Raw genomic sequence first — 16,684 nt, forward strand, 5'->3', positions numbered from 1 at the left:
GTGTATCTGAAATATCAAGCAGAAGCAACGGGATAAGAATTTACAGAATGTTTAGATGTGCTATGCTACCACACTAACCATAATTCACAAGATTTAGAGAAAAAAATAAAAGCAATTCCTATTTTGTCAATATCTATAAACTTCCTGTTGCTATTCAGCAGGACCTGGACAATTTTATTTGGCCGAGGGCCTCTGAGTCCATTCAGCCACATTCTAGTACTTTGAATACTGTTCATTAATTACTCACTCAGGAATTTCAAATTCTTTACAACTAAGAATTCTCTTATTCCTGTAGTCTCCTAGAACATAAGGGGGTGTGCCTGGGTAAGGGTGCATGCTGTTACAAGTTAGGCTCTGTCAATTTTACTATCCAGGTAAAAGAGGTTACACTCAAATTATGATAATTTGAAGACAGTTTAGTGGGGACCGTTTACAAAGCTTTGGTAGGTGTAGGGTAAACACAGAGTCCGTGTGGTATCTAGGGCAAGTATAATAACTGTGTTTTTTTTTTTCCAACCTCAGGGAAGTGGGGAGAAGAGAGAGTGATTACAGGAGTCCACAGGCAGGTGGCTATTTGAAGAGGGCTGTTTATAGGAATGAAGACTTTGAGCTTAGGGATTGGATACAGCCTGCCCAAGATAACTGCAGAGAAGGAGGCAGGGCAATAAGTACTAAGACATCAGTCTCCTGCTCTCCTAGCCACTTGTCCTTCCATTCATCCACCCTCCTGGCCTCCCTCTTTCCAGATACCGTGCTAAGATTTCTTATTGGCCAAACCCAATGGGAAGTCAAAAGATGTTAATACCCAATAGGGCACAGGGCTGAGTCTGGGAGATGAGTGGATCTGGAGGGTCAAACGTAGCATGGGACCTCAATAAGAAGAAGCATCACTCCATTTTCCAAAAGTGAGGGAAGAATTTCTTTCACTTGAACTTGACAGAAGGATCAAGGAGCATGGATGTCAGCATCCAGACTTCCAACTGGGTCAGAGGTTAGGGAGAATGTGTTCATCCTGGGGCGAAACAGAGGGTCAAAAGAGATCCTGTGTTTCATGTCTTTGGGTTTTGCTTCCCCAGGCCTGGCCTTGTTTCCTCTGCTCATCCTTCAGTTAGTCTCGCATGAAAATCAAAGGTTACTCTTACTATTAGCATTGCCCCAGTTACACGAAGAAAACAGTTCTAACCACAAGGAAATAATTATAAACAAAGCCCAGTTAATTATACAAGACATTCTTGGCTGCCCTAATTAAGGCACAGTTCAATACTACTAGCTGGGTAATTTTTTTTTTTTTAATTGTGAATAGATTTAGCAGGAGCTTGTCTGGTGAACAAATAATGAGATCAGTGTCTCAGAAAGAATCTGATTAAAAAAAAAATTATTCACCAATCGTTTGTCCTCTCTGCTTTATAGAACAGCTTCCCTCTATGGCACAGATAGGGGAGAGTGTGAATTTACTCTCTAAAGAGTCTGGAGCCCAAATTACAGGAAACTAGGGGGTGTTTATTTCATCAAATGGGAAGGGCATGGGGAATGGAGGATGATCCCACCAGGATGCCTGTGTTATTGGTGCTTCTGGTGGCTTTTGTGACTGGTTTCTTCCTCAGGGAAGTTTCTGTGCTTCACAGGCTCGGCTTTCAGGGAGATACGAACAATGTGAAAGGTGACACGTGGTTACCCACAGCTCTTTCTTTCTTTCTTCTTTCCTTCTTTTCTTCTCTTTTCTTTCTTTCTCACATATGCATTAAAGGGGTACAGAATAGTCAGATACATAGTTTTATAGACTTTTTTCCCCCCCAAAGTTTGGAGGTCTAGGATATTAGAGTATAATACTGAGGGGCTTTGGTGTCAGATGAAAGTAGGTGGAAATTGTGGCAAATAAATACCTTTTCTGGATGATTTCAGGCAGGTAGCTTAACTTCACTCAGATCCTTTTTCTACAAAACAGGAATTTTATATTCCTTGTGGTCCATGGTCCATAGACAAATCATGGGGCTTACTTTAATTAATTAATTAATATCAATCTGTGTCTTACTTTGAGAACCAGATGAGACAACATATGTGAAGAACATGCCTGTTGTCTGGCACATAGTAGATGCACAGCGACTCCCAGTCTTACGCCTCCTCAGTTAGTTCCACTCTAATCACCCATGTATTTCTTATCTTCCAAATGCTCTCATTGTCTGTTCAAGATACCCTGTGGATGAGATATAAAAAGGAGAGGAAAATGTTACAGGGATGAGATGTGTGTGAAGAGAATAGTAATGAGCATTAAAATATACTACACTTAGAGTTTTCTTTGTATTATGTTCTCTCAGAGACACTTTGGTTAATTTGAATTTCCTATTTTTTAGCTGTCATGCATGTTCAGCGAGTAAACAAATGAGTTGGCCATCATGCAGTGAGTATGGTTTATGCTAAACTTAGCTAGCCACTAATTTAGGACTTGAGTTTTTAATGGGCAGAGCCAATCCAGAGAAGATACAGGGAAATAAAAGAATTTAAAAATACATTTAATTTACTCACAAAGGCATATTTATTCAATTTGTATATTTTGCTATAGTCATTTCTAATAAGAGGTCTGTCAATTGCCACCCAAATCAGTTTCCAGTTCCTATCAATTCTACCTCTGACTATTTTTTATACCCCATCCCTTCCTTTCCATCCACAATGCAAGCATCAAAGATGACAGACTGTCTCCTTTAGAGAAATCTCTCCCTTCAGGAGGCTGGATTCAGGGAGGTGGGTTTGGAAGCGCTGAGTCCCAATCAGAATAGCCAATGTTATGGTGCCCTCACTCCATGCAAGGCCATCTTAAGGTCCCTCTGTACCTAATTTTCTTCATTGCTTTTAACAGCCCCATTTGGAAAGTACTATTAGCAGCTTCTATTTCACAGATGGGAAGAAATGGGTTTAGATCGATCATTAATTTCCCCAGATCACACAGCTAAGAACTAGCTGCCAAGTTGAGACTTAAGCAAAGACCTGCCTTATTCCAAAGTCTATGTGGCTAACCACTATGCTCGGGGGTGGTGTGCATGAAAATAAGGGGACCCTGACCCAGGACAGTGTTATTTAGGATGGAGACGGCAGAATGTGTTCACCAGTCATTAAGTGCGTCAAATTCGCTGGATTTGGTAATACACAGATGTGGAAAAGGAGGAGAAAAGAGGAGTCTGGGTTAATCTGCACTACTCTTTTCTAAGATAACGATGGTGCCATTTACTGAGATAAAGGATGTAGTGGGGATACATTAGAGACAGGGAAAGGAAGGGAGAAAAATGTTGATTTCAGCTGCAGACAATTAAATTTGACACCTCAGTGGGACACCCAGGAAGAGAAATTCAGTATGCCTTTGAACATGCCAGGCTAAAAATTAGGCAAGAGGTAAAATTTGAAAATCAACAATATACCTTAAAGCTATAGTAAGATTCCTGGGTTGGGAGCAGCAGCAAGCAGCAGCAAGTGGGCTTAGGATGCCAACTTTAAGAGAGATAGGTGGAGGAGAAAGATTCAGGATTGAAGGGGGTATCAAAGAGAGGATGGAATTACTACAGGCAGTGGCAAATAGTAAGAAATACATCAGCAGTGTAAAATGCAGCTGATAATAAGTGTATCAGTCAGCATCATTTAAAGTGCTGTAACAAATAGCTACCCAAAGTGTATTCACATTGGATAATCTTCACTATCAGGCAATTTCCTTTCACCAGTGATTCAGAAATGCAGACTCTATCCATTAAATGGCTTGGCCATTCCCAAGCTTCTTGGAGTCTTTGGTATCTGTCTAGCAGATGGCCAAAGGGAAGATGATGTAGGCTTGTTTCTTCACTACATTTGCACAGATGAGTCACACATCAAATCTCACAGAAAAGAGCTAACAATACGGGCCCACAGACAAGGGGAGGCTGAACTGCGTAGTTCCTACCTGGACAGCCACTCTCTACAAACCACTCTAAACTCTGAGGGCACACATTTTCAATGGACAGTCATCTTTGCTGAAGTAAGATTAAAACTGAAGTGTCCATTTAAATTGGAAATGGGAGGGTTGGTGGTCTCCACCAAGTGCTGAGAATGGGAACCTCTTCTACAGGTAGATCTCTTCTTTGAAGGACCCCTGCTTGGCCCTGGCTTCACCTTTTCACATGTGGACCCAGTTTGTTCTTGCTCCAACTGCGCCAGTAAGGTTCATATAACTCAGGCTCAGTAGCCCAAACTCCAGAGCCTGGTTTCAACACTCCCGTTCAGTGTCAGAGCATCCAAGCACATTGGCATTACATGATGGGTGGTGGAAAACTATTTTTTGTTGTTAGTTCTTATTTAAATGAAGTAGTGGGGGGTGGTCATTGGGACCCCATGTACACAGTCATCTTTTTACATCCTCCTGTCTATCCCTTTGTAGAAAGTCTATCGAGAAGGGAGTAGCTGTGTTCCTAGAATTGGCTGTCCCATTCTTATTAATGCTAAAAGCATCCGATGTATTTTCTTGCAAATATATTGTTGCTGTTTTAATTTAGTGATGCTCAATTGTCCACCACATATACAACGTAGATAATTGTAGATATAAATCTTCAGTTTATAATTAGACAAGACCATGCCACATATTTTAAACTTAACTTGAGCCATAATACCCGTGCACATTCATATTCAAAAAATCGCAGGAGGATGGGGAGAAAAGGATGAGCAAAAAATTTAATTCAGTGCAACAAGTATTTATCAGTACATCGTACCAGGTATTGTTGTGGGGACAGGTGGTAGACAGAGCAGAAAAAGGATAAGATAGAGTTCCTGACCTCAAAGAAATTAACATATTTTCAGGAAGAGAAGATTTATAGTCACTTAAAATGAAGGGCTATTGCTATCTGCCAGTGCCCGTTTCTGTGCCCCCATGTGATGTGCAAATAAGAAATTCTACTCAGCACAAAGAAGGGAAAGACTCTATGATGTGGAGGAGATGAAAGGCTTTTGGAAAAGACGAAATTAACATGAAGTGTCTACTTCGTGCTGTCAATTATTAGGCTTTTGTTTGTTAGAATATTTGTGATGTCCAATTTAGAAAACTAAAGCAAAAAAGATAAAAGAGTCTATATTCATTAAATGCCAGAGCCAGGACTCAAAGGCAAGTCTGCTGGCACCCAGTCCAATGCATTTTTGGTCACAGTTGTGGCATTCTGTAGATGATCTAGAGCTTATTCTATTATTGGGGCACTTTACCCTACCCATTTCCTCTGGCTTCCTCAAATCCAAATGGAACATTTGGTTTCCTCCTTTGAAGTGTCATTAGCCCTACAGAACATTGTCTGTTTGATGTCTTTACTGGAGCACAGTAGGAATTGGCAAAGCTCAGAATCACAGTTTGGACTCTACTCTCAGGGAAAAAGAATTGTTTATTAGAAAGAGTTTCAAGTGGAAAATCGGGCTTCTCCACTCTGCTATCTCTTTCCAAAATTTTCTCTGTTTTGAGTACTTAAGGTGGGAAAACCAAGCAAGCAGGGCACTTTACAAGGATTTTCTTACTCTCAGTAGCCACCTCTTCCCTGGGAGCTGGAAGTCCGGACAGACTGGCACTTGTAATAGTTAATTACTGAGTTTCTCACACTTGCTTGGATGTTAAGGAGGAGATAACTCACACTTTGATAAGCAGCAGTTTGATGAAGAATATCGATGCGTTGGAGCCATTGAAATATGCTCCATAGCTTTCTGACACAGGAAAGCAAATCATACAGCAGCAGTCATAAACATCAAATTTGAAAAAAAAAAATTGTCTCATCATTGAGAACTGGTGGCTTTATCAAATACTCTACCACAGTCCACGGGAGCATTGCCGTGGGAATTAATTAGGTCCATTAGCATAATATATTGTGACAATATTTCACAGTCGTAAAACAGTTGAGTTTGAAATGTTTAAGTGACAGGATAGATTTAACGTAATTAAGATGAGAGAAAAAGAGAGAGAGAAATTAATTACACTCAAAATTGAGCTAAATTCTGTCTTGTCTGAGATTTCATTTGAAGCTCCTCAAAAGTGACTGAGACCAAATCCAAGATAGTTTTTGTCTGAATGAGCCATAGTGTTTATAGATATTTCTGAAGGTAGTTTTCTTGAGATTGTGGCTTTTACTTCCTGCTGGGAAGATTTGGCTGTGTAAATAGACTTAAGACTGGCGAGAAACATACATAAACACACACAATTTGGCAAATTCGGCCAAATGATTTGGTGTTGGACTGGTTATTGATTCGCTTCTTTTGTAGTAATGAATAAGTAATTCACTTCCAAACTGTTATTTTGTCAAAGTGTAGAAATAGCATTAGACCAAAGGAAACCGAGTTATGAACCGAGTTATGAATGCTGGGGTCCCTTCTTCACAGGCAAGAAATTATGCTGTTAAGCCTTCGAACCAACCAAAAGAATTTATTCCCACAATGAACGGGACTATTAAATCCAGCTGGGAATGCAGTGCTTATACCTGTGAATGGTTAATCTAGCCACTAATTCAAAGAATCTTAGGCTGCCACCAAACAGTGTTAAAATTTTGATTATTTTATGGCTTGTCCAAATGCCTAATCCCCCAAGCAATTGTTGTAATTTACACACAAAAATAAACAATAAAAAAAAAAAAGCTCAGGGAAAAGAATATCCATTTTTAACATTATCCACAAGGGTCTGGTTCTGACTGCGCACATAAAACAAAATAAAAGTACCTAGCTTAGGCAATTAAAATGTTCTTGTTTTCAATTAAAATAAAACGTGTTCATTTGTGAACGACTCCAAAAGGAAGGCTTGGGAGCCACGGTGTGCTTTGAAAAGAGCTGGAGATTTAGTAATGATATTCAAATGACTCCAACAAGAAATCTTCTACAATTTTCTTTCTTCCAGTGCATTAATAATCAAATATTCAGAAAATGTAAATAGCAGAATGTAACGACACCAGCAGGTAAGATTTGCTTTTCACTTTGTTGACAGGTGAAATAGGTAGCACAGAACCACAGAAATTAGCAGAAAGAGGAGAACTGGAAAAGATCTTAGAAGCCTTTCTTTTACAGATGTGAACACTGAGGCCCAAAGATATGGCCTAAGGTTAGGGCACACTGCTAATTACAAGCAGAACCAAAGCCAGCAGCCATGACTTCAAACTCTTTTTCCCATCCCAGGCTGTTTTAGCACAGATAGGTAGATGGTCAGATCTTGTTAGTTTTGACTCCAGGAAGTAATGGAAAGGTTCTCCAGGGAAAGAGGGAATTGGCTACGATACCAAAGGGACTGTCTCAACGAGTGCATCCCGTACCTTGGTGAAGAGTCCACGTTCTGACTGTTCCATGTTGAGTTTCTCAACAAAATTTGAAGTCTGAGAGTCACCCTTTAAGCTCACATTCCGACACCCCGTTAAATAAACCAGCCATAAAGTTCACTGCTCCCCAGAAACCACCCCCCCCCCCCCCGCAATCCAGCTGCCAGCCATCTAGCTGCTAATGGAAAGATGCATCTTGTGCTTGCCTCACCCACAATGAACCTTCTGAAATCCTGACTCTTGGCTCCGTTTCCTCACCTGCCTGTCTAGTTTCATCTGCTCTCTGGCTTCAGCACCTCGTGAGCATCTCAGCGGGAGAGTTTTCACAATCCATTCTACCTCCAGAGAATCCTGTTCAGCAAGTCCTTTATCTCCTGATGTGGCAACAAATCCTGCCTCTGGCCCATGTGCAGGGTCCTGTTCTCGAAATGAACAACACCAACCTCCACAGCTTGGGGGAAAATCGGCCGTGGAAGTATCATCACATATGTCAAGAGTTAATCTCAGCAGATGGGTGCCTTTCGCTTTTTAACCTTTATGCATTTTTAAAAAACAGTCTACTGTCGTTTCTAAACAAGTGTGGGCTTCTTAAAGGCAGGCCGCACCGTTCTTGATATTTTTAGTAATTCTATCGCCAAACATGCAACCAGATAGTTAACATTGTGCAAGAATAGTTTTTAAATGAATATTCAGGAGATGTAATGAAATAATGCACCCGATAGAATCCTGGATGAAATGAGGCATCATTGGGATATTTGAGCAGAGAGCTCGCTTTTTCTCACCAGATTTTTGGCATCCCATCTCAAGGGCCTCTGCGGTGAGCCTGAACATCTGCAGCAGAACCTGGCCAGCAATAGGAATTTCCAGGAACTTCTTACTGGGAGAAAAAGCTGTACCTATTTCAACCAGCTGTTGGCTATTTAAAGTTGCGAATTTTTTCTCCTTTTTTTGAATAGCAGTAAGTCCCTACACAATCGTAAATTTTTAAACCAAATCTGATCATGAATCCCTCATCTGCCTCTGGCTTTGAAATGTTATCAAAAAGGTTTAGGAAAGTTTTTTTTTTTTTTTTTTTCAGTCTCCCAACATATTATAACAAGATGCATGATGAACTATAGAAGCTGAGATCAGCCAGGTGTGCAATTTTTAAATATCAAGTTGAAGAAATATTAAAAATTCAAGTGATCCTTATGATTATTTCAACAAATCACCGAGATTTATCAGTTCCCTAGTTCTTGATCAGAAATATTGAGGTATTTTCTTTCTAATTGTGAAGACAGAAAAAGAGTAACACTTCTTCCTCATGTATTTTTTTTGGGGGGCGGGGTACAATGATGACCCTAACAAATGCCAAGGATTTGCTTTCATAGTGTTGTAATAGCAGGGGGTACTTTCTGAAGATGTGCTGAAACCAGTGTAGTGATAGGAAAAGATGCAAGAGGAGGTATTTTTTATGTGTTAATAATAACGCATTTAAATTATTTAGCTGAGCGTTTGGTCTTTGGATAAAGTGGGGTGGAGACAGGCATGACAACCTATTCTGACAACAGCGATAACAGTAAATCGGTAGTTCAAAACTGAATATACTCTCTGATGTACTTGTGTGTATTTTCCAAAGTACTATGAGCAATGTCCAATGTCATGAAACATTGATACAAATTATTCTCAGATTCAGATAGCTACAGAATAGCTTCGTTTAGCCCGGTAGAAACACGCAACAGCTGAGGGATTGCATGCATTTTTTACTTATGTTTTTTGTTTCGTGCTGCATTTGAACTCTGAGTTAGATGAACCCATCTCAAGAAATCAACTTGTGAAAAATTGAATTTTATAGTATGTGAGAAGTTAAAAGGTGTTAAATTTCAATTTATCTTGGGGGAGATTTGCTAGAAATACTTCAAGTTTAAAATTCCGTAGCCTCCAACTCAGCCAGTCTGAATTGCACATAAATGGTCAAGGGAAAACATTTAAAAATCTCTAATTTTTGTTTCATTCTAGCAAAAATATTGGCGACTACTTAAATGCCTTTCAAGAGAGGAATGATTTAGTCAAGTCTGTACATCCATTAGGTAGCCAAGAAGACCACAAGTTCTGCGCATGTACCGAAATGGAAGATTGCTCATATGCCATATGCGTGTGACGGTCAATTTTAGGTGTCAGCTGGACTGGGACACTCAGGGGTCAGAAGAACATTATTTCTGGGTGTGACTTGAGGGTGTTTCCAGATGAGATTATCATTGAATTGATGGGTTTAGGAACGCATGTATCTTGCCTTCCCCAGTGTGGCTGGGCAGCATTCACCTCACCCAGGGCCTGAAAAGAAGGATAAATGGAGGAGGGTTGAATTGCTTCTCTGCCTCATTGCCGAGCAGAAACACTAGTCTTTTCCTGCCCTTGAACTATGGCTGTTCCTGGTTCATAGGCCTTTGAACTCAGGCTTGAATGTGTATCACGGACATTCCCGAGTTTCCAGCTTGCACAGACTCTGGGGACTTCTCAGCTTCCATAATTACACAATCCCATTTCCTATAATAAATCTCATTTTATATATATATATATATATATTTTTTTTCCCCTCTGAAGAAGGCTGATGAATACAATGTTGTATGACTAAAGCAAGGGAGCTGTAGGACAACATATGCAATATAATCTCATTTTTTGTTAAGAATTATAAAGAGCGTTTACATGTGCGTGCATAAAAATGGTTTAAAAGCTGGCGCTTACACTTGGCAAGAGGAAATGAGGGGTTGACAGGGAGACTGATTTTTCTTACTTCATCTATTTCTATATTGTTTCATTTCTTTTTTACAATGAGCATATATTCTTTGTGTGAGATAACAAGTAAAGCAATTAAAATGGAAACGGGAATAATACTTGATGGATGACTGCAATGAAATACTCTCTGGCATGTATACCCCATCTAGATATAAAAGACATCATTCTTAGGAGAAAACTAGACTGTTCTTTGAAATAGGCATCAATATCAGATGAGATCATTCAGAACTTCAAAGAGGTCGCAGAAGTTGGAGTTATATGTGTCTCCAGATAGTCACCAAGGGGTGACAGTAATGGAAAAGTTTATATGCTCTGATGGGAGCTGGGGTTCTCTGACTAATAAGTCCTCCCTATTTTTCTTCCCGAGACTTAAGGCCAGCCGAGCAAGTGGAAGATAACAGGAATTGAGGGCTCCTAGCAAATGTTGGCCACGCATTAAATTCATTCTCTAAATTTCACCAAGTACGCGAATGGCAGTCTTTGCTGTTAAAGCGTTACTTTAGAAAATAAAGAAGATTTGGAAAGAGAGTTCTAAATGAAATAATATTATAGGAAGCACTGCTGTTAAGTGTGGTTTGTTAACACTGTGATGTGAAATAGAATTCTTAAGATAACTACAATCTCTTTTTTTTTTTTTTTTTTTAACTTTTTAGGGCCATACCTGCAGCACATGGAAATTCCCAGGCTAGGGGTCAAGTCAGAGCTGCAGCTGCCGGTCTACACCAGAGCCACAGCAACACCAGATCCAAGCTGCATCTGCGACCTGCACCAGAGCTCTCGGCCACACCAGATCCTTCATCCACTGAATGAGGCCAGGGATCGAACCCACATCCTCATGAATCCTAATTGGAGTCCTAACCTGCTGAGCCACGATGGGAATGCTAAGATAATTATAATCTTTAATACCATTAAATATCAACATGTCCTGTCAACCTGGGCCCCCTAAAATCTTTTCAGAGCCCAGAATCCACTCACTTGTATGGTCACATAACTATCTAGCTCTGTCCTCTAACTGCCAAAGCTCCATGTCTTCTGTGCTCTTCACACATGGTCACTGGATAATCTTTCCAAAATTAAGATTTTCCCGGGTGTCTTGTTCTTCATAATTTCAAGGAGCAAATAGATAGTCTATGTGAGTTTTTTCAAAATATTGCAAACTAGAAAAAAGGTTTGATATTGCAAAGAAGTGAGGGCTATTCCAAAATTTGGTTTTGGATTTTCCGGTGGCAGTATTATAGGAAGGTGTGGTTAAGTACATAAAATGGAGCGCTTGCTTAAACCACGGGGGAGGGGGGGGTTTCCTAATCAGAAGAAAAAGCCTCCTGGTATCAGCTGCAGGCTTGCGATACCGCAGCCCTTCCCTAAGTGTGTATCTCAAGTTCAAAGTCGTTTCTCCATGCTTGTCAAGTGAATTGAATCCCCTGATTGTCTCTGCCTAGGACAGTGATCCATTTCTAATGTATGAGGCTATAGTTTTTGAACTCATAAACTGTAAACTGTATTAAATAAACTGCCTTCTGATTGATGAGTGCTGTTCTCATAGGCTAATTTCTCATCTAAGCAGTGATATGAAAATTCTTGCTAAAGGGTTGGTGACAAGACTAAACGGGGGTAATAGCAGACTTAATCAAGAAAGACAAATGGGATTCATTAACAACTGGCACTCAGCAGACAATCTTCAGAGACGTCTCAGTACAATCTCATTGGTCCAATCGAAAATAATTGTGTGCCGCTTTTATCACTTAATGCAGAACAAGCCCAGTGAAAAATTCTATTGGTGATATTAAGTCGAATTCACTTTTCGGATTGAATTTTGTGCCAACCAGCCCATCCTGGGATGAGAGGAAGGGAGGACAAAGAAATCCTGGGTTTCATGCTGGAGTCTCTTCTCTGATCGGTTTTTCCACTTTGCTCCTTCTACCTTGGTTCTTTGATCCCCTGGGCCACGCGCCAGCTGACAGGTATGTCTGTCCAGGGGCAATTCATTTCTGGCTAGCTGCAAACTGGCACATGGTCGGTTCTGTCCAAGCTCTTTGAACTCTGCTTTTGTCTTTCTGAGCAGTTCAGAATTGGCTCGTGTGGCAGGGATGGTTTACTCTCTACCGAGGGTCATGATCTCATTCGAGAGTGTAGACAGTTTGCTCGGAAGTTCCTTCTAAATCAGGAACTGTTTTCCCCAGAACTCCTTGCATTTAGGTGGGGGAAATGTGGCTCAGTTCTTCATTGTTTCTGAGCCAAAATGACGCATGTCATTTCCAGGCTTGTCCCATAAATCTCTCCCACTCTGTCTTCCACCCTCTGTTTTCTTGATCTGTCCGCCAGAAGCAGAGGCTGCAGCAGATCCAAGGCACTTGTAAAGGATGGAGCCACAGACAGAAGGAACGTGAATGATGCTTGAGAAGAACAGTGGATTTTACATGAGGGAGAAACCGTTCTCGCTTCCATGAAGCCCCTGACACGTTGGGGTCTGTTGGGGACGGCATCCAGCTTTACTTTGATCGAGGCACCTAGCTTTGTGGCTGCCCTCTGGCCTATCAGCTTTAGTGACCTCCCTTCTTAAGTGATCTCCTTAGCTTTTGATTTTGTACATAGTTTGGCTTTAAAGAAAGTACCTTTGTGCCTTGAGTTTGTGAATCCAGGGTAGGTAAAAGTTTGCCACTGGCCTTCTCCTGTCTCTTCCCCGGCCCTATTCTCCAGTACCAGGTATAATGTGCAACCAACCCCCCGACCAGCCTTCCAGCGAGGAATTGAGATCAGACACCCAAACAGCCAACCGACATCTTATTTTCAGCTTTTCCCCTACTTAGCATCAAGATTTTATATAGGAAGTTTATGAAGATAGCTCTTTTTGTAAAATGTATTTTGTTGAAGTGTAGTTGATTTACAATGTTGTGTGAATTTCTGCTGTACAGCAAAGTGACCCAGAACTTTGTATACTTTTCCATTGTGATTTATCACAAGATATTGAATATAGTTCCCTGTGCTGCACAGAAGGACCTTAGTGTTTATCCATTCTGTATATAATTATTTGCATCTGCTGATCCCAAACTCCCAATCCACCCTCCACCCTCCTCCCTTGGCAACCGCCAGTCTGTTTTCTATGTCTATGAGTCTGTTTCTGTTTCATAGATGAGTTCATTTGTGTCATATTTTAGATTCCACGTATAAGTGACATATATTTGTCTTTCCATTTCTTACTTATTTCACTTAGTTTATTAATCTCTAGATTCATCCATGTTGTTTCAAATGGCATTATTTCATTCTTTTTTATGGCTGAATAATATTCCATTGTATATATGTACCACATTGGAATTAGTTCATCTGTTGATGGGCATTTAGGTTTCTTCCATGTCTTGGCAATTGCAAATAGTGCTGCTATAAACATATGGGTACATATATCTTTTTGAATTATAGTTTTGTCATGATATATGCTCAGGAGAGGGATTTTTGGATCATGTGGCAGTTTTATTTTTCATTTTTTAAAGGAACCTCCATACAGTTTATTGTAGTGGCTGTATCAATTTACATTCCCACCAACAGTGTAGGAGGGTTCTATTTTTTCCACACCCTCTCCATCATTTGTTATTTATAGATTTTAATTCTTTAATTTTTTTTTTTCTTTTTAGGGCCACACCTGCTGCATGTGGAAGTCCCTGGGCTAGGGTTGTGGGATGTGACAATGCTGGATCTTCAACCCACTGGGCGAGGCTAGGGATCAAACCCAATTCTTCATGAATACTATGTTGGGTTCTCCTGCTGAGCCACAATGGGAACTCCAGTTTGTAGATTTTTTTTTTTTTTTTTTTTGTCTTTTTGCCTTTTCTATGTCCACTCCTGCAGCATATGGAGGTTCCCAGGCTAGGGGTTGAATCAGAGCTGTAGCTGCTGGCCTACACCAGAGCCACAGCAACGCCGGATCTGAGCCGCGTCTGCAACCTACACCACAGCTCACGGCAACACTGGATCGTTAACCTACTGAGCAAGGCCAGGGATCGAACCCGCAACCTCATGGTTCCTAGTTGGATTGGTTAATCACTGAGCCACGACGGGAACTCCCGTAGATTTGTAAATGATGGCCATCTGACGTGTGGGAGGTGATCCTTCTCTGCAGTTTTGACCTTCATTTCTATAAGGATAGCTCTGGTCCTAAAACCACTGTCTGGCCAATGGAAGCCTAGCAGAGATTGGGGCCCAGAAGTTTAAGTGCTGCTTCGATTCTGTTCTCTGGGCTCCACTTTTGGAGGTGGTAGAATGACAACAGCTGGACCACTCTGGGACCCCCACGCTGGCAGACGTCGGTGCAACCCCACCCATACTCCTCCAGCTCTCACCATTCCCTCTGCCTATCAGTGGTGTCTGTTCTAAGCTCCTGCTGCTCTCCTCCTGAGGGTTTCCTCTTGGCAGGTCTGAAGGGCCTTTGGGGGCAGACTTCAGCCTATGACATATGATACCCAGTGTCTTTGCCCCCCAGCAGGGGTAACTCTGGGGCAGTCCCTACATTGTCTCCCAGAGTTCCCTGGGGGGACCAAGCCTCAGTGGCTACTCAGCTGCAATGCACACTTCGCCATCTTCTGCCCCATCTGTGTTTCACTTCCTTGTTCCTTTCCAAGGGCTTCCTGGGATTAGCATCCAAATTAACTACTTTCATCCAAATCCTTGTTTCTAGACCTACTTTTGGAGACTCTAACCTGAGACAAACGGCGTGCTTCATTTTAGGGCTGTCGATGTCAGCTGTTCTGGAGCATCAGTAAATCAATGATGGTTAGTAGCTACTCCTCTCCACTGTAGTAAATGGCATTCTGCTCTGTAGGGGATGTCGAACAACTTTTAATTGCATTAAATCCAGCTCGATCTGACCATCATAAATAAAATAATTTTAGGAGGATGAGAATGCTGCAAAAGCTGTGCTCACAGATGCAGTTTATCCAGTGGAAACAACTTCAAGAAAATACGGTGGGCCCATCTCCCTCCTCTGCTCTCGGTCTTTTTTTGAGGGTTCAGTTGCACGGGTTCAAACATGCCACCCCGGGGCCATTATGGCCCCTCTCCAGTTGGGGTTGAAAATTTCCATTCAACATTACCTGCACCTAGTTCAAGTTATCTGCCCTAGGTAGGTGCCATGACCCAGCAGCTGCCCGCTGTTCTAACATAGTCCTGCTTATTTCTGCAAACGGCACTGCCCAGTAGATATGCCAGTGTGGCTGTGCAGGTGTTTTATCCTTCCGACAATCTCTGTCAATTGCTTTATCACGGCAAATAAGCACACGATTTTAGTAATCTTTGTAACAATTAGGTGTTTGCTAGGATAACACATCTCACAGCCACGGAACACACACACACACAAAATAGATACACACACTAAGTAAAAACATTAGCCTTGCCACCCCCTGAAGTTTCAGCCCAAGTTCCCCTCTCCATCCACTTTCCAGCAAATTGCCACCACCCAGGCCTTCCTAATTAGAGATCCTGGAGTTGCTCCAGATCTAGGGTACAAATAAAACAAGTGACGGGAGTCTACCTTGACTTTGTGCCCCTTCCAACAATCTCTGTGCTTTCACCTGCCGTTTCCCTCTCAACTGACAGCCTCAGTCTGAGGCTTTATGGCAGCCACATTTCCTATGCCTTTCTCCATTGCAAGACAATTGTCAGAGTGAAAAACTCAGCCCTAGATGATTCTAGCCAGGGGAAGATAACTGTAATTCTTTACATTTTCAGCAAAAGCAGGTGCCAGCGTATCTTGGTCCTTCAAATACCTAAGGCCATGCAAGCCGTCACCTCTCAGCTCGCCTTCTCCAGGACCCAGCATAATGAGTAAGTTGACTGGCGATCACAATTTTGAGAGTAAACTGCCAAACATCCGTCTGCACCTACTGATGCCTGTGTTATCGCCCTGAAGTACTTCTTCAGGTTTTGAAGAGCGGTGTGAGAGGGCCCTGTGTTGTTGGGAGGGACACTTCTCAGTAGGGCAAAGTATTTCATCCCCTGCAGCTAAGGTTTTGCAGATCTCTCCTGATGAAAGCCGCTAAGCCGAGGCTTGAAAATTCACCCAAAGCTATGGAAACAAAGGACAGGTGCTAATTGAAGCAGGAGAGCCTGTGTTTCTATCAAAATTGTGAAATTAAAAAGCAAAAAACAAAAAACAAAGCCTTCAGAATGTGATTGCAGAAATCTCACTAGTGGCCACAGGAGAAAGGATATATGTATTATTTATATATAGCACATATTGCACATTAAACATATTAAATATATCTATAGTCTTTTATTGATATAAGTGGTTGCACACTATTTGGGGATCCCCCTAGTTTTTGAAAGTTAGCTTCACCCCATTTAGCTTTTACGGAAGACTTACATCAGCAGAGTCGTGCCTTGTTGTTGGGGAGGAATTGGTGCCAGGACCCCTGAGAATACTAAAATCTGTGGCCACTCAAGTCCTTTAAATAAAATGGTGTATTATTTGCCTATAACCTACGCACATCTTAGATTCTATAAATCATTTCTAGAGTACTTCTTATACCTAATGCCATGTAAATGGGATATAAATAGTTGTAAATATAATGTAGATGCTATGTAAATAGTTATTGGTGTGCTGCAAATTCAAGCTTTGTTTTTTGAAACTTTCTGGATTT

General features: G+C 41.3%; 1 long non-coding RNA gene across 1 annotated transcript in view; it reads right to left on the reverse strand.

The window, feature by feature from the left end:
- Positions 1-16,684, reverse strand: part of LOC110260376 (uncharacterized) — an 878,819-nt gene that overhangs the window by 13,700 nt on the left and 848,435 nt on the right. Inside the window, exon 9 of the long non-coding RNA XR_014844693.1 lies at positions 2,033-2,194. This is a non-coding gene — a long non-coding RNA (uncharacterized LOC110260376). The remainder of the gene's footprint in view (positions 1-2,032; positions 2,195-16,684) is intronic.

The sequence above is a fragment of the Sus scrofa genome, chromosome 4, assembly GCF_054392235.1.
Source record: "Sus scrofa isolate SSC_HxYL_T2T_F1_AM1 chromosome 4, Sscrofa_HxYL_maternal_Yorkshire_Landrace_v2.0, whole genome shotgun sequence".
NCBI lineage: Eukaryota > Metazoa > Chordata > Mammalia > Artiodactyla > Suidae > Sus > Sus scrofa.